The 23,127-nt window shown below is 47.2% G+C and overlaps 1 protein-coding gene across 2 annotated transcripts in view; it reads left to right on the forward strand.

The window, feature by feature from the left end:
• The first annotated feature begins 4,079 nt into the window (after window positions 1-4,079).
• Window positions 4,080-23,127, forward strand: part of Dip-B (Dipeptidase B) — a 62,897-nt gene continuing 43,849 nt past the window's right edge. Inside the window, exon 1 of one of the 2 annotated variants that reach the window (XM_075669378.1) lies at window positions 4,080-4,230. The gene's annotated coding sequence lies outside the window, so the exon portion shown is untranslated. Of the gene's footprint in view, window positions 4,335-23,127 lie in introns of both variants that reach the window. The other variant, XM_075669383.1, reaches the window with a different exon arrangement.

Consider the following 23,127-nt stretch of genomic DNA (forward strand, 5'->3'; position numbering starts at 1 on the left):
GAGGGTGGTGCCGGCGTCTGCGATTGGTCGGCTTTCCCTTACTTAGCTTGTGGTGGCTGGTCGAAAATCGCGGCGGCATGCAACGGAAGCTTAAGAATGACGCTAAAACTGACCCTCAGCAAAGAAGAGTTGGCAGAATGAGGTAGTAAACGAGCCGAAAGTGCTTGAAAACGTTACACGGTCACGCAAGAAGTTTTATTATACGCAAATACACCCATGCTCTCCCGCAGGTGAAAGTAGCTAGCGTCTCAGCGATCGGCGGCAGCCATCTTTTATTCCTTTCGGAACGGGGCAGCCTGCGGCTATTCCGAAAGAAATTCAGTTTTGTTCGGCATATTAATGCATCTTTATCGCGTACACGTCACTTTGACGCAGTGAGTTCCTGCGGTTTTGTGACGTCGCGTGACAGGCAGGTGAAGTGGGTGCAGCCCGAAAACTTTTTACCAATAGCCGAGGGCTAATGGCGAAAGGGGGTCGAATCAGAAATAACTGTTTTTCTTTTTTCTGTCAAATCATGCATAATCAGTGTGTACACATCATATCAGATGGGGAGGTATCGCGGTTTTCGTGACGTCGCGTGACAGACAGGTGAAGTGGGGGGGGGGGTCGAAAAAGTTTTTGACCAATCGCGGAGGGCTGATAGCAGAATTGGAATAGAAAAGTTTGGAATAGTTTTACGTTATAGCGCCCCTGCTCCCAGCATGAACGCACGGCACGAGCGCACCCCACGTGAAACGTTCCGCTAAGGCGAGTAGTTTAGCGACCATTTTGCGAATAAATTTTTTTAAGCCGCACATTCGTGCAATTATTTCGTGGGGTGTTGATAGAGCTGCAGCCGACAATTCTGCGGCGCAACGCATCGGGTGCGTGAGCTCGGGCTACTGGATACTGGAGCATTCTTTGCCATTTGCGCCCAGTCAAGCCGGCGGAAAGAGGAGTGTCTTCAGACGTATATGACCCCTCCCCCCCCCCACTGGCCCCTTGCACTCCCCCCCCCCCCCCCCGTTGCTATGCCACTGGAAGCCGCGAAATCTGCTGTTCGTACCATTATCAAGGTGATGCGCTGCCTCTTCGGGTTTGCGACAGGCAATGCATTCGCTTTCAATCAGCTTATTTGAGGGTGCTGCTTTATGATGCGGATGGGAGCGCAGTCATGTGGTATTTTTCATACTTGGTCAGGCTTCTTCGACAGTCGGAAAAAATTGTGCGCATTTAGTACGTCGCTGAAAACACCGCAGTTAGATGTCATTTTGGTGTGCCTACAAATGCCTCATTGACACTTTGAAAATTAGGACAGTATTCGAATTAGATAATTAATTGCAGTTACCGAATTAAATCTCAGAAACGAAATAATTAGTAGCGACTACTCCACTGTACTAGAAACAATATGTACTAGGTTTTCTTCGAGTAACGCGACTGCTCTTTTTTTAAGACTTGGTGGATGATAGTTGGGGAATACTGTACAATTCACTCAGTAACCGAAACGAGGCCAAACCGGATTCACTCAAAATAAAAATCGACAGCAGTCATGCGCAGCAGCGCTTATACTCGGACTCATAGAAAAAGAAAACAAGAGAGAGAGAGAGAGAGAGCTGCAGCTTCGCCGGAAAGGCGAAGCAGTACTAGTGATAGAGCCAAGTATGCGACAATTACACGAAGGACGATTACACCATCGAGAGGACTCAGGCTGTGAAAGTGAACTCTACTGCTATGAGGCCTTGTATACATAACGCCGTCACTTCAGCGCTCAATTGCTGAAGTGACGGCGTTATATATATATATATATATATATATATATATATATATATATATATATATATATATATATATATATATATATATATATATATATATATATATATATATATATATATGAGGGGGGCTCGGTAAGCTAGTAGCCCCCCCCCCAAAAAAAAAAGAAAGAACACTCTCCGCCTATGGCAGAGACCACACCGTTTTGCCTGTGATGAGCAATCTTTTAATTCGCGATTTTCTCCACATTTACGACACCGAAGAACTGATCGGCATCCCTTAATGCTACGCCCGTAGCGCCAACACCTAATACACTGAATGGGGCGAGGTGATAGCGATACAACCCGGTAAATGAGTGGCCACGCCTTGATCTCTGTCGGACGAGTTGTTACCGCGAAGGTAAGAATGACTGATTCTGTGGGTATCTTCTTGTTCTCAAATAAGCGAGAGCAACGAAATACGGACACGGCTTCTGCGACAGAAAACATGTCCAATATTTCTGAAGGGGAAAGGCTCGAGTCGACCCCACGAACTAGTCCTTTAACACAAGTGAGCAGGAATGAGGGAGCTCACCGGATGTGAGGCAAACGCTGTACATTTGAGAAGGTCAGTGATACAGGCCTGGTCTGGCGAACAGCAGAGAATGCCACCGCGACCAAACTGCCGTACTTCGGTGATCAGTTGGTAGTGGGGTGCCGCCTTCTGAAGTTCTTCATGAATGAATCTGGGTGGGGTTCTTCATTTGGATTGACTCCCCATTGGACGGCACCAGGGCTACAGAAACGTTGGTCAGTCCGCTGCGCAAGAGAAGTTCAATGGGATAATCATGAAGTGCAAGAGAAGCCGACAAGGCAGTGCTTGCCTGGCCGGGAGAAGAAACATACATCATTCTGGTTTTCCTAATTTAAGTCAATCACCGCCCGATATCCAGCCGCTCCCCGAGAGGTTACACCAAGAAACCAGGAAGGAGCCTCTCCAGTGAAACGGTTCACAGAGTCGCACGGCGAGGATCCGTCGAAGAACCAGGTAGGTCGAGCGAATGAGATAAGGGCTTGGAACACCATGCGAAAGGAGAAATCGTTTTTCCTGACGACCGGTGCACCAAATTTGATTAGGCTTATTGCATTTAAAAGGTAAAAGTTAAAACCGAGAGACCAGATTTTCGATTAGGCCGTTGATTCTTTTACAAAAATTGTTGAAAATCACAAATTTCCAGAAAACGAAAGTATCAGGTTTACAACTCCAACTGGGCAATCAAAGGTCATATCACAATTTTGTAAATTGTATCTAACAGTACATCTAAAGCGGGCAAAATTGATGTATTATACATGGCTCTTAATTACGCCACTAATAAACGTGAGCATGACTTTTGCAAAGCCCTCGTGAACATCGTAACAATTTCACCTAAGATATAAATTGACATCAAGATTGTGCGCTTTAGATGATCTAATGTATGTAGTTTACAGAACTGTGATATCTGTTTTTGTTGCAAAGTTACAAATTTGCAAACTTCGTGCTTCTATATTTTTCTATCTTACCAATTTTCGGCAATTTTTGGAAAGCAATTAAGGCCCTAAATCAAGATTCCTCTACTAATAACCGTCACTAGAATTTAACTTTCTCTCTCAAATGCAACAAATTTTATTAATATCGGCACAGCGGTTATCTCAGAAAAGCATTTCTGCGTTCTACATGTATTTAAATAGCTGGTATCCGAGTTGGGCCCGAGCTAAAGATTCCTGTTAAGGTGTTCTTCAATTGCTACGTTACGAAGCAGTGTGTCTATCTATGAAAACATTTATTCGTATGCACAGCGCTTTAGTAGATTATAATATTTAATACATGTGGTTCGCATCATACCTTGTTTAGGTCTTTTTCAAGCAGATGAATCCCTGAGCTCCTTGCGTCGTGCCAAAACTCTGACGTCTTGGAAGCCGAAAAACAAACTGACGCGCACTGTGATGCGACCGCTTTCACCGAATTTAAAGGTATGCAGCCCACATAACAACTTTACGCACGTATATAGAGATACATACGTTATTCAGTTCTGTGCAACAGAGTAAAAATATATGACTTAGTTGATGCGGCCGCTTTGCACACACTGCAGCACGCTCGGAGCAAGTTCGTTTCAAAACACCCGCGTGGTACGTCACAGATAACGTGAATTTTGATTTGGCTACGCGTTCTGCTTTATTATTTTTGCCAACGTCACTAGAACAAGTTTACGTTGGTTTTTGCTTCACTTTTCCCTCTATTCACCAATGTCTAAGAACGTTGCAATTCACCTCTTCACTCGAGTCCAAATGTGCGCCGGAAACCGCCTCTCTGCTGGCCACCATGTGGGCCACAGTGCTGGCCACTAGGGTCAAAAAACGTGTTACGGAAGCCGGGTAGCTTGAAAATACTGAAAATACCAGGACCAGCCCAGCCCACAGCCCAGCCGTCAAGTACACGTGGTCAGCGAACGCAGTCTGTTGTGTACGTATCGCATCTCGTGCTCTTGTACGTTTATTTTGCCAGTGGAAAACCGTTTTCGTCGGCTCAACGATCGTGACCAACGCTACTGTTTCAGAAGAGTTAAGGTAGGTTCAGACTACGGTCGTAACGTTTGCAAAGTGCGCATCTGTCGTAAAGCCGGTATCGCGGGTACGATAAGGTTGTTTGCAATGCTGGCCGTTCACATTGTCAGTTGCATGGGTTACGTTTTTTAAGACTGGCCAATCAAAGCGTGAGCTGGCCACTTGCGTGTTAGTGGATACGCAGTCATGGATCTTGCTCCGTTGCTCATAGTGCACTGTAATAAGGCAGTGTGTCGTCCGGCGGCGAAAACGTGCCTCATTTTGCGATGACGGCCGGGCGCCGCTGGTGAGAAATGCGTCTGACTATTGGTGGCGTTGCGCGTCTGCACCGCTGCAGGGCAGCACACGTTAAGAGGATGAACAAGCGGGAAAATTGAACGTGTAAGCTATTGTAACTGTACGCAAAGTGCGTTGAAAGAAATCAAAAAAAATTTTTTTTCACTGGTACCTGCCCTTCACTATCATCATTCAAATCCCTCAGGCGCCGTAACAGACGATAATTGCGATAATGACTCTGACAGTTCTGTCGCGCCACGTGCTGTAGCACACGGCGTGTGTCGATCCATGCCTGGTCGATCCTTGAAAGCGGTCGCCGAAAAGTGCGGCGGGCAGACGATAAGCTCTTAGTTTAGAGTGTACTAGAAGATCTCTAGCAACGTTCGCTTCAAAATTGCGAAATCTTTCAACGTCGTTGTCGATAAGCGCTCAAAAATTCAGACGAACCATCTGAATCGCAAGAGTGGGAAGGGGGGTATGATTCTCGAGCTGCTACGTTGCCTGGTGGAGACGGATTGTAGGCAACAGCAGGCCTTGCATGTGCAAAGACAGAGTTTCCATGTTCAGTGAAAACAGTAGACCGCATGTGTAAGGTCATTGTGAATGTTCGCCTTGGTTAACTCATGTATGCATTCTTTTTGTTTGGTTGAAGAGCGTGCTTGCTCGGGGTTCTTTCTGTGTTTGTGTATCTGTTGCCTTGAAATGTTATGCTGTTGGCTCGCACTCAGGCCACTTCCCCAAAGGCGGTGGCCGGACGCGGTTCGGCGAAAAATGGAGCGGCAGGGGTTCTCGCGCACTGGTTATGGCGAGTGCCATAAATCGCACAGCGCCACTATAGCGGCATCTGGAGAAGGGAGTTTTTGGGGAGTGTTTGGCTCGGGCTGAGGCGGCGCAGGCGGCTCGGGTGGTTGGAGTGGCGGCCATCGCCGGTGTGAGTTACGCAGCCCGGACACATGGTTCCGCAGCTGTCGGTGAGAATGTGCGCGGCTGAGCGGACAGTGTGGTCTGAGACTTTAATTTCATTTCATTTATTATACCCCTCAGGGCCAAGGGCATTACAGAGGGGGAGTGGTAAATACAAAATAATGAAGAAGACAAATGAGTGTTTAAATGGCACCTGTATATACAATATTAGCTAAGGCTTCACGGAACTGTTCATAATTAGTAAGGCCTACAACTTCAGCGGGAAGATGGTTCCAGTCACGTGAGGTTAGCGGCAGGAATGATTGTGAAAAACTTTGTGTTGCTTGACAAAATGCCGACTTTGCACTGATGATCAACACGACGGGATACATAAATTGAATGGGGGATGAGGTGATCTCGTAGAGTATGATGATGGTACAACTTGTGGAAGAGGGCAATACGAAACACTTGAGAGACAACGGACCGATCTCGCCAAGTGCCCGATCGGAGCGACGGACTGCCCCGAGGCCTTTGCTCAGCCGCATTCGTTAATGTGAACTCGCTTTCCTTATTTACTATGTACTCGGTTTAACCGCTAATGTCTGTCTGTAAATAAATTCAGTCCCCCCCCCCCCCCAAATTATGAATCTTCAACATCTTTAGTCCCAGAATACCGAAGCAGAAAACAGTGCAGCGGCTTAGGAAGAGCCGAGAGCGAACGAAAACACCACGACAGAAGAACCCGGCGGAGGAAGAGAGAAGAACTTACTGGTACAGCCCTACACCACATCAGTTCTCGCTAAGCCTTCGGCGGACGGCAGCGATAGACAGGCGCGATCCGATCAGAACTCGCGAAGGCAACTGCGACGACGTCACAGAACTGCGACCACGTTATCACTGTGCCTGGTCAGGCGAAGAAGCGGAAAGCGAGGGTGCTGCTCACGTGAAGGCGAGTAGCGAAGATACGCGTCAACGGGCCGACGGACCGAGCCCAGACAGTGCATCGACGGACTGACGCACGGGGGGCGCTCACTAATGGACTTGTGAGTGCGTATCGCACAGTGCAGCGCACTGATAGGCTAGTGGCCGCACTGCATCACCCTCTGATGTACTGTACTAGAGGAAACCCGTGGAAATCTGCGTGGTGGTGACGACCGGGGAAAAGCGGCTCCTTTCATCCGCCTCAAGGGACATGGAAACAAGGTGGGTGGCTTCCCTGCATGGTTCACAGAGACCACTAGCTGTAATGGGGGACTAGTGGGTGCTGATCATGAGTACTGACGGGGAAGCTACGGGGCCGAGTGATGAGGTGGGGTCGGGCACAGGCGCAGACAAGCAAGAACTAGAATTTCAACACGAAACTCAGAAGGCCTCAATGGAATTGGAACGTTTGAAGATTCAATTGCGAATTTAGCAGCATAGAACGCGACAGCTTCAAATGCGTGAAAGTATAGATGATAGAGCTCCGAAACATTCGTCGAGAATCCCGTGAGGAGGCATTAAGTCGTCTTTCCAAAATGTTCAGAAGCCTTCTTACTCTGATCCTATCGGATCCAGAGGTTCCGGTGTGGTTGGAGTGCATTGAGGGCGTCTTTCGGTCGTACGGAGTACCCGAGAGTATCAAAAGCCATCTGGTACTGCCGCTGATCGCAGGGAGGATTCGGCACATTTTTTTTTCGAAGCTGTCGACTGACGAACTCAATAGCTGCACTAACGTAAAGGAGACTATTTTGTCCGAGCTGAGGCTGTCGCCGGGCGATTATCTCAGACAGTTCCGGTTTGCAACACTGATGCGAGGCGAAACTTGGCCGCATTTTGCACCTAGGCTTTAGAGCTATTATGCCTTCTATACGGCGGCGCGGAACGTAAAAACTTTCGAAAGTTCGTTTGCGCTTCAAGTCGCCGGCCAACATCGAGACAGGAAGCGGTGAAACACGTTAAGCGTGAAAAGGGTAACGGGTGGGCAACGCCACACAAAGTTGCAAAGTTCGTTGAAGCATACGAAGGCATCGAGGATAGGGGGTCTGTGCGGAGGCAAGCGACAACGTCGGAAACAGCTGGAGAATACGGGCGCGCAGCGAGCACAAAAAATGACACGAGCGTTGTTGCACATTGTGTGCCGTCGGCGAACAAGGGAGCCGCTCTGCAGAAAACGCAGGTCTCGTGTATTGTATGCAAGGGACCGCACTACGCGCCAAACTACCCCAAGAAAGTGGCGACCAAGGGCAAAACCGTGAACCGGGTTATCAAAGACCAGAATTCGGAAGCGGTGCCCGGCCGTCAACAGGCGGTGTGTCTCGCTCAGAGAAAGCGCCGTGCCCGAAAGCGCGAGACATGAGAAAGAAAATGTGACGCTGGTAGCAGCTTTCGGCGCAAATGTCGTGGCGAAGTTGGCGCGCGTTGTGCTAAGGCTGGATGCGGGCGGGAGTGTTCACATAGCAGGGGAAGTGCCTGTAATGTGCGAGTTTGCTGAGGTATTAGCGACGGACGACGCTGACTGTCTGCTCTCGGTGGAGGCATGGCACATAATTAAAGAAGCATGTGCCGGTATTGAAAGCGGGCGAGTGGTCCAGGCTGGTTTGGACCTCGCCTCCGATATTTGGGGAGAGGAGCAGAGCTTAGGCGACCCTGCTACGAGCGCAGACGTAGACCGAGCTGCCAAAGTTTGCTTAATGGTGTAGGGAGAGGCGTGCTTTGACTCTAGTAGAACATAGCAAAACAGGCCTTTCAGGAGGCGCAGAGAGCAGATCCGAGACTGGTCGATGCATGGAAACAAGGTAGAGCAAGCAGCCATGGAATGTTTGTTCGCGACGGACTGCTTTCTCACAAGGACAAAATTGCCTCCAGGGTCTATGAGCAGCTATATATAGTTCTGCCTGGTGAGAGAAGGAAGGAGGTTCTGCTCCTTGCCCATTTTAGTCACCATGGGGTGGGTGCGCATCTCGGAATAAAGAAAACAGCCAATCGGATAAGGATGTATTTCTATTGACCTGGCGCTGACAGAAACATTAAACAACATTGGCAGACATGCCACGGTTGTGAGGTCCGGTCTGACCGTAAGGTCATAGACCGTGTTCCTATCACGCCACTCGCGCGGCCAAGCTACCCGTTCCAGGTAGCTAACGTTGATGTAATTGGACCACTGAACCCACCATCGGCACGTGGACACAGATATGCTCTGTGTGTAATGGATTTGCATACCCGATGGCCAGAAGTGATGTGTTTGAAATCGCTTACGGCGTGAAAGACATGTGATGCGCTGCTAGAGATTTTCTCGCGGTCCGGTGTCCCTGAGGCAATCTGCAGCGATCAAGGAACTAATTTTGCTGCACAGATGACGCAGATTTTCTGCGAGCGAATCGGAAGCTCACCGCGATTTTCCACCCCAGAGCATCCGGAAAGTAATGGCTCCGTAAAGTCATCTTGGGTACTAGGCGCGAACACACAAGAAAGAAGGAAGGAGACGGGACAGAGCGCCTCCCGTCTCCTGTGGCGCTCTGTCCCGACTCCTTGCTTGTTTCTTTATGGTGTTCGCGCCTAGTACTCAAGATGAATTGTGACCAACTCGCCCAACAAGACGTCCTTTTAATCTCCGTAGAGAGATGGAACAGCATATTTAATAATATGCTATTTCATGTGATCGAGAGAGACAGGCGAAACTGGGACAAATTTGTGCCCTTCTTGCTCTGGGCGTCTAGGGAGGTGCCCAATAACACAGCAGGCGTTTCCCCGTTTCAGATGTTGTTTGGTAGAAGCCCGACTGGGCCGCTGTCGATACTGAAGAAAAGCTGGACAGGGGAGGCCGACATACCAGATAACCTGAGAGTCATCAGCTCGGTACTTAGAGAAATTGCGTGAGCAGCTGCAGCTAGCTGCTGAAATCGCAGGACTGACGGCTAGCAAGCAACATGACGCTGTTGTGAAGTGGGCACGTCCCAAGTTCCGTGAGGTCAATCTCACCGCTGCCTTCCACTGTTGTGAAGTCATGGTCCGTGCGGCCAACGAAGTTTCCATGGATGGTGCCGTGCCAGGTGCCTGGAGAAAGGATTCCGAGCGACGTTTAAGAGAAATAAAAAAAGGAATATATTGAAAAAAGTACATGGTTGAGATTTACAAAACGGCACCAACTATAGGAGCACACTATGGTAGCGTCTTAGCATGTCCGAATGTCACACTCTTTCCGAGCGTCCTCTTTCTCCCAGCCGACTCGATGCGCTTTTTATGCCTGCGTCGTCATTGTTCATGGTTTCCACCAATCCGGCGTCAGGAGACGGATGGCATCAGGAGACCAATTCCGGCGTCGGGGAAACGATGACGTCGGGTAACCGATGGCGTCGGTATACCGAGGGCATCGGGAAACCGATGGCGTCAGGAGGTCGGTTGCGCTTTTCCTCCGAAGGGAGCTTGATCGGAAACGCACGCACCTCACTTGGCACAAACAGTGAAAGAGAGGGAACGTCCGCTGACTGCGATTCCGGCGTGGTCGTACTAATTTGTGCGGCTGACAGGTGTGAAGAATCGTAGCATGAAGCCTGACTGCATGTCGCCGGAGTGGCATCCCCCCCCCCCCCCCATGAACGGCCGCCGGGCAAAACAACGCGTACGCCTCCCAGTACAGTCTCCGCGCCCGAATAAAGACGTTCGACATCGGTGACGATGTCCTATTGTTTCGCATGGGCGAGCACGGGAACGTACAGTCGAGGTGGTACGGACCGTATAAGGTAGTTGCAAAACCGCGCCAAAATTCTTACGAGATAACCGTGGAAGGCGGGAAACGAAGAACCGTGCATGCTAACCACCTTCGTTCGACCCTATCACACGAGGATAGCGCTCACGAGCGTTAACTTCCTCGACGATGAGGACTTCGGGGAAGTTGAGTGCAGCCAATCCCTAACATAACAGTTGGACAGTGAGTTACCGGCCACTGCGACAGAGCACTTGTCGTCAAGCCGTGAATCACAGATACGCGCGTTGTTCCGTTCCTACAACGACGTGTTTTCAGGGCTACCAGGAAGTTCTCGGATAGGCAAGCATCGAATTCTACTATGTGAGGGGTACACGCCGAAAATGGGTCACCCGTATTGCGTACCGGAAGGAATTAGCCAAGGAGATAGACGAGCTTCTCGCTCTGGGACTCATTGGTTGGGACGCCGCGGAACCATGTGTGTGGGCTGCGTAACTCACACCGGCGGTGGCCACAACTCGAACCACCCGAGCCACCTGCGCCGCCTCAGCCCGACCCAAACACTCCCCAAAAACTCCGTTCTGCAGATGCCGCGCGCTGTGCGATTTATGGCGCTCGCCAGAACCAGTGCGCGAGAACCCCTGTCGCTCCCTTTTTCGCCCAAACACGTCCGGCCACCGTCTTCCCAAAGCTGGCGTTCTCAGGCATTGGCTCGGGTGCGAGCCAACAGCACAACATTGCAAGGCAACATGTACACAAACACAGAGAGAACCCCAGAGAAGACGAGCAAGCACACACTTCAACCAAACAGAGAATGCATCCATGAGTTAACCAAGGCGAACATTCCCAACGACCTTACACACTGCACCCAAGATCGTTATTACAATCTTACTGGTTGTAATGCACGATTAACTCAAGACGCCATCGTGAATGATGCATGCACATAAGTGGAAATACCACAAAAGGGAATAATCAAATTAGAAGTGAGGAATTGGTTACATGAAAACACCCTTATGACCATGAAAAGATTTAGAATGAAACACAAAACACGGCATTGACTATGGCGTACATGCGCACCACAACCTTAAGAACAGAAACACACCGTAATCACATAATATCAAGCACTGCTCAGTACATTTCATGTCAAAACACATGCAGTCTGTCCGGGTGACTCCCGGGCGCAGCTGCCTAGTTGAGCAGAGGGACCGCAGAGAACAGAGGGTGTTCCAAGATTATTTTATTTATGCAAAACTATTTATGCGCTGCATTATTAAAAAGCCCGTCCATAAAGAATGAAATGGTTCACCTTTAGGATTGAGAACGAATTTCGGGTAAATGATGACGGAACATGGCTTATATTGAAAAGTCACAGTGCGGCCTTGTCTTCAGAGTCTCTTTTATGCCTTGGTTTATCGTCGGCGTCAGAGTTTGCCGTTCATGCGACCACAAAAGTTATTCAACAAGATGTTATCACTGCACCATAACACATATAACTTCACTGGTTTGCCTTCTTCACATGCGGGACACACCTATTTATTCCAGTCAAGATTAGGCCTAAACGTACAATTTCGCATTCGAGGCATTATTACATACAGTACCGCAGTCCGCATATTTAAAACACCTCAAATGAGTTTAGCAATGGAGATACAAAACATTCGTGCATTATTTACGAAGAAACAGCTGCCTTAAGATATTCCGCAGGAATTCCAGCTTTTCTGTTCTTTGCCTTAGCATTGACACCCATTATTCTGTCATTGATCTTGCGGAAACATGAACACATGATTTTTCGGACCCGACTTGTAATTGCTACAGCAATTGGGCACGCAGCGCTTATTAGGCATATCCTGGCGTGAACGTAATCCACATTCCGCGGCAATGAAGGCTTGCCGGACACGCAACCTCAATCGCAGCACAAGCGCAGAGACTACATGCACGGTTCACGTCCAGAAAGAAAGTGCGCTCGGAAGCATGTCGCAGCATGCCAGGACTTTTCTAACCCCGAAGATATCCAAGGAGCGGCAGGGCTCCCCTAACTAATCGAATTGTTATCGCCGTCGTTGCCCACTCGGACTTCCGCGTCTCAGTTTCAACACAGGCGCGCCGCTCGTAGCTGCGTAGCACCAGAGTCCTTCCATTTTTTGGAAGGATGCATTTTTTTGGAACATGGAAGGACTCTGGTAGCACGCTGCACGGAACTTCTATGTAGTTTCTAAATAAATACCCTAGAGGAAAATGTGGCGCTAGTGTCTACGGGGGCTCTCATGAGCGTTGCCTCAACCCATAGAGTTTCTAAATAAATAACCTAGAAGGAAATGTGGCGATAGTGTCTACGGGGGCTCTCATGAGCGTTGCCTCAACCTACATGGGAATGATGGGAAGTGCAGGCTTCGGATTGACTTCGATCTTTAAAGTAGTGGCGCTTGCTTGCGGCGCAGTAAACGAAGCTATACTCAAGTAATATCGCGTAAAATCTAATTTTATTTTGCAATATGTTATGCAATGTACAACACGTTACATAACCTTTGTATGACTTTGAGATGGAAGCACGGTTTACTATGGTTTATCACCAGGACACACCAGGGTATGCATTCTTGTGCGATTCTGTTCCTGTTTTAACGCCAGAGAATATTTATTTATTTATTTTTGCAACAGCAATAACAACCGTGCATGTACTTATATAAAGATCTTCATCAAGTATTTATGGAAATAAAAAATGTTGTATTGTGAGAAAGTGTTGCGCCCTTGAGAGGACTGCTACAAGTGTCGACTGCTACGACGCCTGCTCTCTGCAAACGCGAGTTTTTTCTCGCAGACGACAGGCACTTGCGAACTCTCGCTCTTTTGAAAGGCTGCGTCGGCTGTCACGATTGCTGAACGTCTTCAAGTACTTTTAAGCACATCTGCTGCAGTGCTAGCTAGGACGCTGGTGGCCTCCTACGAGTATGCTTCATCATATATTATATTGACATACCGCTTCCGAAGCGTTACGGCGCGGCTTTGCACGTACCCATTTTGCGACACTAGACTACAGCCAGGAAGCAGCAACCTTTCCTACCACAAGCATGTGTTCTCAAAGTCCTAAAACACGTATTTCAATGAGCACATAAACGAGCAATGCATAATGAAGCCCTCAATAAAATTTGATTGTCAAGCCACTAGAAGTACAACTTTATGTGTCTTGTATCAGTAGTGCTTTCTTTTTTTTATTCTGAAGTTTCATAAAGCACGTAACGGTACAGCGCCAACCTAACACACTTAAACCAAGGTCCAAACGCTGAAAACATGTTCTTTAAACGTTTACGATGCCGTCGCTTTCTCGTCAGGGCTTCGATACCACACCGCGGCACAAACATCGTTCTAGCCGCTGAGCCAGCGCGCTATCGCCACTTCGAGCAACATAACAAAGGCAGAGAGCTTTGCGTTGCACTGTCCCACTACAGGTTATAGCAATTTCGCTTGGAGCGAAACCAAAACTGCCCAAAACTACTTGTAAACTAGTTCGCCAGTCAACAGAACGCCAATCCGAAGCCTGTACTTCCCATCATTCCCATGATGGTTGAACGATCGCAGTGCCAGATTTCCCTCTAGGTATGCTAATGTGAAACTCTATGATGTGGGCCTCTTTTGCGTGACGTAGCTCAAGGAGAGAAGGTACAGCCAGAAGGCCTTAAATTCTCTAGAGGGTGTTGGCTAAGCCTGCTGCATGACGTTTCATGTTTCGTTATCTGCTGTTATCGGGAAGCGTGCGCTGCTGTGCGTTGACCGGCGTGGGCAGTTTCGTGGTCCCCGATAGCTGTGTGCTTGTGCTCCGTGATGTTTCGCCGTTTCACGACTAGCACCGCTCGTGCAGTGGTGCACGAATACCTCAAAAACAAGCCCTGCAAGGTTGTTCCGGGCGCCTAAAGACAACAGGGGAGCGCGCAGACCCAAGGACATCAGAAGGCGCATGTACACGAACACGGCCCTATCCATGTGTGTGTTCCATGAGACTCCGGACGTCGTGGCGCCTTGATTGTGCTACACTTCCCTCTTACCGGTATAGAAAGCTGAGAAATGGATGTTCCTCCTCATTGTCGCCTGGTCTATGACTTGTGTTTTTCTGTGCCATGTCTCATTCTGCAACTTCAGCAACTTGCCCGGCTTTCCATTCCGTCCTCAGTGCTTTTTCTGTGTGTCACGTTCTACAAACGTACTAACAGCTGAAAAAGTACTGTTCGTGTTTGTGTATTATCTCAGTAATCGCGAATGGCAAAGCCGTGCGAACAACCTTCATGTGTAGGTATGATACGCTTTATTTTTTCTTCTGGAAAGCATGAGCATTGCAAATGTCCTAAATGCAGATTTTTTCAGTTTTTGTTTATTACACAAATGAGTGCCCAGTAGTACCTACTGGGACTTAGTGCCTTAATTTTACTGCTAAGCATTACATTCGGGGTGAAAGAAAAGTCGTGTTGTTGGCTTATTTTACCTGGTCTTTGACTGAAGAATAGGCCTTTCTACGAATGTTTTCCATGTGCTGCTGCAAAAGCTGACTACCTTCTGTTCCCCCTTGCCACCGTTACTCAAGTTGTGGCTAAGTGTAAAATAATGTGATAATGTGTATTTCCGTTTTTAGTACAATGTTATTTTTGTTCTGCCATGTCTTTTTGATTTTGTTCAGTAGTAATGAGCTTGTCACGCATTTCATATACTTTTGTGCAGGTTTATAAGTAAGCCCTTCTTGTTTTTTTTTTTTTGGTATGGCTGTCAATTAAACAATCTTAGCAGTTTGTTCTATTTTTTAGGTATTTTGCGTGTTATTGTTTTTGCCATTACCAGTGAATTTTCCCTTTCTTTAGTTGTCATGACTATGTCATACACGTCTTCCAGTTTTGTGCAATATCTCAGTGCGCATATCAGAAGCGCTTCTACACTTTGGTCTTTAGGGCATTATATAGAAATCTTTTATATGTGTGTACATGAACAGGCCTTCGCATTTTCTCGAGTTTTATTATTTTTTACTATTTCATCGTCTGAACTTTTGTGTTCTTTAGTAGTCATGTACATGTCATGCCTTTTTCACTTTTGTTTATTTCCTGAGCGTTTATCATACCAAGTTAAACAAAAATATTTGTTTTCAGAAGTCAATAAAATGAGGCCAAAGATCTGTTGTGTTGGAAGTGGAATTTATATACGTTCTGGCATACTCAAAGTATGGACAAGACTGCGTGCAAGCTAATGCATAAAGAACCCACGACGCACTAGTCGCCAGTTCACAAACAATGTCTGAAGTAGCGCACACGCGCGATAATAATAATAAAAAAAAATTACGCGCCACGGACAGGCGAAAAGAAAGCAAAAGTAAAGGCCAGGGTGTCTACCAAGTTGACATTTCCAAATTCCCTGAGTTTTCCCGGTTTTCCCTGAATGCCTTTGCAAAATTCCCTGAGTGACGCAGAACTATGTTTTATGTCAAGACGGGCTGAAACCATGTCGCCCGATGCTGTCACTCTCTAGTAAGCATGTATAAAGAAATAAAAAAAAAACTTGATCTAGTTTAACACTAAGGAGTAGTGTTTATTTTATTCAAGAAAGATAATAGAAGGGAGGGGTTAGTAAAATGCACAGCAAATAAAATGTATTCGAAAAAAATTGCAAATCAAGTCGGACATTTTCAAATACGAATAAAAAGGAGATGCGTAAAGAAGCAAATATTTTCGAATATGAGCTATTTCTATCAACTGATAGCAAGCTCAGTGGTACGAGGCCCGAATGTTGTCACAATTGAGATTCCCTCTCAACAGCTCGTAAATCAACCTCAACTGTTCTGACATACTCTCAGCCCGCGCACGACGCCTCAGTGTTATGTTTCACTACTTTAAAGAGTTCATTTTGGTTTGGATGAGGGACACCTACGTCTCGGCATCAGCCAACACTTAGTTTCTTTAGCTCAAGCTCCTTCGAAACGGCGGCTGCACGCTTCCTTTCCCGTTCATTCCTCAATGCGTTGGCCCTTTCTGTTCTTGTACTCCTTCCGCCACTCGTTCGCCCCACGGACTATTTGAAGCATCTTTTTGTTCAGTTGCACAGTCAACGTCCGATTTTTCGAACTCCCTAGGGGCCGAGAAAACGTCAGAAAAATCGGCCAGTTGGAAAAGAATGCATGTCTTTACTGCCCTTAAGGACTCAAACCTCCACAGGCACATTCGAAAAACCTCTGAAGGCCTGTGGGTACACGTATTAGTCATATCGGTGCTCATACTGTGACAGGAGATACCGGGTGCACGCCTGTATAATGAAGAAATACATACTGTGTCCCGTGGCTATAGCCTCTTCACACGTTTGTTATGCTTCACCGCAATGCTTTTGCGTATGCTTCAGAAAGTACATTTCTGTACAGAGGCGAAGCTGACTTTCGGGCATCGGCATTAGGCAACGCACCGTTTTTTCCGAGTTTCGAAGCCAATCGTGAGGACCACAAATGCGGAGTCGGTGCCATTGCTGACAGCGGCGAATTCTTTCAATGAAAAACACTGCACCCAACAGCAAGAAGCTTAATAGCGAACATCGAAGCAGCGACGCCTAGCGTTGCCGCAGTGGTGGCTATGGCTGCCAGCTGATCTGCGTGCGAGAGCGCCGGTTCGAGGCGGTGACGTAATCAAAACGGCAGCGGTGGTGGCTTTGAATAATGCCGTGTCGGACCAGCGGTCCCGGCAAAAAAACTCGGGAAAATCGGACGGCGAAGGGTTCTTGCGTCCGAAATTTCAGACGTTCTGATACATTGACTATATGGGGTACGTGATGGTACCGCGAAGCCGTCCGAAAAGTCGGTCGTTCACTGTACACCGGCAACTCCTCCAGCCGACGACAGGGTGTCAAAGACTATTCGTTACGATTCCTGTATGTTACTCAAGCCAGCATTACCGCGACTTTCGTTCCCTTTCAATAAATTTACAGCAAATTTTCCCTGATAGAAGCACAAATTCCCCGAGTTTTCCCTGAGTTTTTCCAGACTACTCAATATCCCTGAGAATTCCCGGTTTTCCCGGTTGGTAGACACCCTGAAGGCGCGCGGGGCATGGCGATAGGTTAGAGCACGACCGGCTTTATTAAAGCCGGTCGTGGGTTAGAGGGATCGGAGCGGGTCGGCATAACAAAAAGAAAAAAAAATGCTAGGGAGGGGAGGCGCGGCTGCTGTTCCTGTTGCCAAGACACCGTAAACAATCGTGTGCGCCGCCATTTTGCTAAAGCATCGCCCTCCTGTTACGGCCGTAACTGATTCACCGGTGGGATTTAACAAGAGTGGACACTCCCATAGAACCCAGCAGCGGAATTGACTGTAGCGCACCAAGTGAATGGTAATAACACCTTTCGGTTTTGGGCGCGCGCGTTTTGAACGCCAGCTGGTACACGTCGTCGGCTCCGCTGATCGGCGCGGCATTTTTTTTTTTCCGCTTCTGCTGCTGAACCACGCGCTGCCTTGGCGCGGAATCGATTTTTTTAGTAAAAATGATTGCGAACGATCTTTACAAGCCTCCACCGAATCTGTGCCACGTGCAATTTCATAAACTAAACGCAAGACGTCTTCTGCAATGATGAAATGTTTATTTTGATCTAGATAAGTGCTAATTCCGGGCGTTTTGTGCATTCATCCAAAGTTGTGGCACCAGGTAAGCAGCAGTCGTTGCCGTACGAAGCTCCACCGGATTCCATCTGAAAAAAAGTAAATTACAAGCATGTATCATTTTGGTATATTGACCTAACAGGAATATTGCGTGTAGAGGCGAAATGTGCGTAAGCGGTGAATGGGCGGCATTACAGATAAATTCACTTTTACATACATTTCGTAACAAACAGACTCCTCCCAAACAATGCCATAAGATATGAAGAAAACATCTGATTTTCAGGCATCCCTCCCATCCCGGGCATTATTTCCTGCACTTTAAGAGCGCAATTACACGGGTGACTGCGTGTTTCCAAAACAAATTGGCCTTAGTCGACGCGATGGTACGCTAAGCACGCGAAGAGGTGGCCACAACACAGGCTCTCAGCCAGCCAGACCATGTTACACGCTCGCAGAATGCCTTCTATTCGCACTCACGACAAATTGGTGGGTGCGAAGCCTGTCTTCAGTCGCTCAGAATACAATTCTAGAATTGTCAAGTTCTTGGTTTTTGAGCTCCTCGGCGTTATCTTTTACGCGTCCTGCCAGCGCAAGCAACACACTTCCGTGTTATATCACCCTTGGCAATCGCTCGTCGCGTTTTCGACAAGCGTGAGTACCCAAAGAAGGTATATCTTGTTGCGGGACCATAAAAAAACGTCACAAACTTGTCCCACTAAAATTCAGTACACGCCAAAGTAACTGTCACCATGGCCGGCTTGCTTTCTTGCTAACAGCTTCACAACGCCAGGCGCGGCGAGCCTCAAAGGTATCCCAAAAAGTTACTAAATTAATTACAATAATTTGGGGGCTCAGAGAACGCGTCACCAACTTGTCCCAGTAAGATTCAGCGCACGCGAAACTGCGGCACACAACCGAGCTGCTTTTCGCTAACTACGTCACAAAGTCGGGTGCTGCAAGCGTGCCCAAAAACTATCGAAATAAGTTGCAGTAATGTTGGGGCTCATAGAAGTCGTAGATTAATTTTGCAGTTAATAATATAATATATGGGGTTTTACGTGCCAAAACCACTTTCTGATTATGAGGCACGCCGTAGTGGAGGACTCCGGAAATTTAGACCACCTGGGGTTCTTTAACGTGCACCTAAATCTAAGTACACGGGTGTTTTCGCATTTCGCCCCCATCGAAATGCGGCCGCCGTGGCCGGGATTCGATCCCGCGACCTCGTGCTCAGCAGCCTAACACCATAGCCACTGAGCAACCACGGCGGGTAATTTTGCAGTTAGTCGTTACTTAAGAGCCGGCGTGTTGAAACGAGAGAAACTAGTGTAGAGAGTATAGCGATATATAGGTATAGGCGGTTGCGGCGTATACTTGAACGTTAAGCACTGAAATTCACGCGAGGAATAACGTGACAGCAAGGCGTACGCAGGACAAGCTCGAACTCGTAACTGGTGTCAGTTCGCGCTTGGCCTTTCCACTCACTGTCGTGTTGTCTTCGCACGATTTTAGTGTCTAAGTATGAACCGACTAGCCCGACAGTGTGCGTTGTCAAGCTCGACTATTCCGCGGCAGAAGAGAAGTCATCAACCCAGCCCCCGGATGACCTTCCACCCAAGAAACTACGAAAGCCAATGCTGCCGTCTCAAAAGGCCTTGCAGCGCATGCAACTCGTAAGCCACTACGCCACCACAGCAGGTTCAATATAATCGTTGTGTTCAGCATGCATGATGCAAGCCACTGTATCGCAATCAGCGGCCAGCAGACCCCTAGTAGTCCTCGAGGAGACGCACAGGCGACTGTTTCTTTCTCGCAACTTTTCTCTCGCTCACCCACATGCATCAGTATACACGGGGTGATCATCTTTAAGTTTTCAGGATTTTAAAAAAATTACCTGTTGCAGATATTCTAGTCATTGCACTGGATTATTCAGAGAGGAGGTCATCACTTGCACAAAATATCGACGCACATATTCAACTAATTAAAAAGATATCTTGTTAACATGTTAAGGAATTAATAACTTTACGGCACATATTGCAATTTACGAATTGTAGCCGGTGAGTTTGCAAGGCATGTCTAGTTGAAATGAATTTCCAGAATGGCACCAGTTTGGAAATATGCGCCATCCAACTCGCTGTAAAAATGCCCTGTTGTTACACTTTAACTGAACGCTCTTTTATGCATTGAAGCACAAGAGTAACGAACGCCCATGTGTACTATTTCGTCCCACACTTTGGGAAATAATAGCTCGAAACTTGTGTCATCCTTAAGATTCATTTCAAGCGGATACGTCTTGAAAACTCACCGGCTACAATTAGTAAATTGCACTATGTGCCGTAAAGTAAATAATTAAGAATTAGTTATCTTCTGTTAATTAGTTGAATATGTGTTTCCATTTCTCGTGCTAGTAATGTCCGCCTCTTCGAATAATCCAGCTCAAGGACAATAATTATGCTGTCTGCCACAGGCGATCTTTCATGATTCCGGAAAATTGAAAAATTGTATATATATATATATATATATATATATATATATATATATATATATATATATATATATATATATATATATATATATATAGTCAAAGCTAACGTTAGCCAAGCCTAGATTAAGAAAACACGGTGAAAGATACAATTATAAGTCCTATACGATGTTCGGACGTCAGAGGTCTGACGACTGAACACCGTAGATATTAAAATCGTATTTTGCACGGTGCTTTCTTAAGCCTTTTTCTTTTTCGTTGAACATCTTGGATTAGCTGGTGGGACACACGGTATATATAATATATCCCGGGCGTTTATGCTAAGACTTTAACGAATTAAAAAAAAAAAATCGCCTGTGGCAGATAGCACAATTCTAATAATTGAGCTGGATTGCTCAAATGGGACTGTGGGGGGGGGGGGGGGGGGGGACATGCTCAGAGCACGCCCTGAAGAAATCTTGTTTTCATTCCATCGCAAGAAGTTTCGAAAGGCAAGTGACACGACTTTTGTCAGCAGGGTATCGTGACAGTGTTCTGGTATATATAGCTGAGGGGAAGTTAACAAAAGAAACAAAAAAATGAAAGATGGTTTCAAGAAGGAAATAGTTTCTGCACTGCAGTAATTCCGTGCATGCGCAATACCTCGCACCGCTTAATAAAAGATAGGAAAGCGTAGCAATGTCACTAGTAGTGCTTTCCGTCTCTGAGAGGGTAGGGAAACTTGGCGAAATGACTAGTCCTTTCCAGAAAAAGAAAGAGCCGTGCACTGTCAAACATCGTGATCCTTTTGTAAGTGTGCGTGTGGCGTTGTATATGAAGTTCCTTTATCGTGTGGTTCCAGCTATATCGGTCAGGCTGAAAGGTGTCTGAATGAAAGACTTCTCGAACACAGGAGGAAGGTGAGGAGTCACCGCAACGGGAATCTTTCTGTACATTGTCATGAGTGTGGAATAAAGAACAAGAAGTTGTGTAAACCCTTGTTCAACATGTGTAAGATAGTAGCCAAATATAAGGGCTAGGATGTTGGGGATATAAAGTAGATTGCATTAAAAAGGCGGGTGTGTCGTGTGTCAGCGCACCTTCTGTTTTTCTGTCGTCCAAAGAAACTAAGTTTCTGAGCATGGCCACCTGATGTCGGCATTTCGGTCTTGTGACGTCATGAAGTAAATTGTTCATATGATGCAATTTTGTAAATACACGATCAGTTGGAAGTAAGCGCTTGTGTTGTCTACTCCTGACTCTGTCCTTGTTCGTGCGCGCTTGACCGTGATCTGCTACACATTACTTGCTTGAAAATCGAAATGCCTAACTGCGAAATAAGGAAAAATCACTAATTAAGCTTCTAGCTAATTAATTACCTTACGGCACATATTGCAATCTACAAAGTATAGCGGGGGAGTTTGCAAGACAGATCCACTTGGAACGAATTCTGAGAATGACACCAGTTTCGAGATGCTTATGTCCGACGAAATGCATTGGCGTTCCAGTTACTTTTGTGCTTCAATGCACAACACAGCGTTTTGTTAAAGAAGTGGAACGACAGTGCACTTTTGCCGCAAGTTTGGTGACGCTTATCTAGAAAATCGTGTCATCCACAGAATTCAAGTGAATACGCCCTGCAGTCTCACCGGCTACAACGTGTAAATTGCAATACGCGCCACAACGTAATTAGTTTAAACATAATTAGCGAATTTTTGTTAGTTTATTACAAATTTTGATTTCTTGTGCAAGTAATGTCTGTCTCTTCGAGAATTGTGCTACCTGCCACGGGCGATTTTTTTATAATTGCTTAACATGGCATCGCAAAAACACATGGTATACATGCATGCACCAATGACGTCTATGAGGCACCTGCGACGGCCAATCTGTGAAACTACGTTCTCCGCATCGATTGAGGTCTGTCAAAGAACAGCGTTGATGTTTAACCTCACTGGAAGATTCGGCTGTCTGTACATAGAGCTGCCATCAGCATCTTCGTTTTCCACCTGCAACGTGACCGAGGTGTTCCCTGAATGGCCTCTAAGCGGGTCAAGGTGTATGTCCGTGACGGCTAAATGTTAGGGAACCGCCGGCCTATGCCAAAGCGGCTACACTCCACGAACTTTTCGCTGGTTTTCGAATGGCATGACTTTAGTCGTGACGATACATTCCTGTGTTGGCTGTAGGCGGGATAAGACTGCATGTGCAAGTCGCATGCATTCTTATCACGGGCATGATTGTTATGGTTCCTGTTGTGCTCGGACAAAGCTGGCTCGAACGCGAAATTGCAACCAAGCGCGGTGCGGGCAGTTTCCATTGTGCAGTCAGGTGCACGTGTACAGTATATACAGCGGCGTTATTAAAAAATTATACGTGCCAAAACCGCTTTCTGATTATGAGGCATGCCGTAGTGGAGGACTCCGGAAATTTCGACCACCTGGGGTTCTTTAACGTGCACCTAAATCTAAGTACACTGGTGTTGTCGCGTTTGGCCCCCATCGAAATGCGGCCGCCGTGGCCGGGATTCGATCCCGCGACCTCGTGCTCAGCAGCCCAACACCATCCACTGAGCAAACACGGCGGGTTGCGGCGCTGTCGAGTTCCCGCGAATAAAAACGGTACTTTGTCAAGGCTTTACATACCAGCTCTTCGTGCACCGGCTCATTAAAACACAGATTGAAGGCTGCTGACTTGCTATTTGCGCGGTATATTGGGGCCGGGATTTTGTATCGATGCTTTTTCTGATGCCATTCCTCATCGCTTTTTTCTCGCTTCGTCAGTGGTCAGATCGCGCCCTGCCCGCGTCGCGAACGGTGGATGAGAAGAAATTAATGTAATCCAGTGATATAGGAACCCGTGCATTCTCTCT

The sequence above is a fragment of the Dermacentor variabilis genome, chromosome 1 (assembly GCF_050947875.1).
Source record: "Dermacentor variabilis isolate Ectoservices chromosome 1, ASM5094787v1, whole genome shotgun sequence".
In the NCBI taxonomy this organism is placed as follows: domain Eukaryota; kingdom Metazoa; phylum Arthropoda; class Arachnida; order Ixodida; family Ixodidae; genus Dermacentor; species Dermacentor variabilis.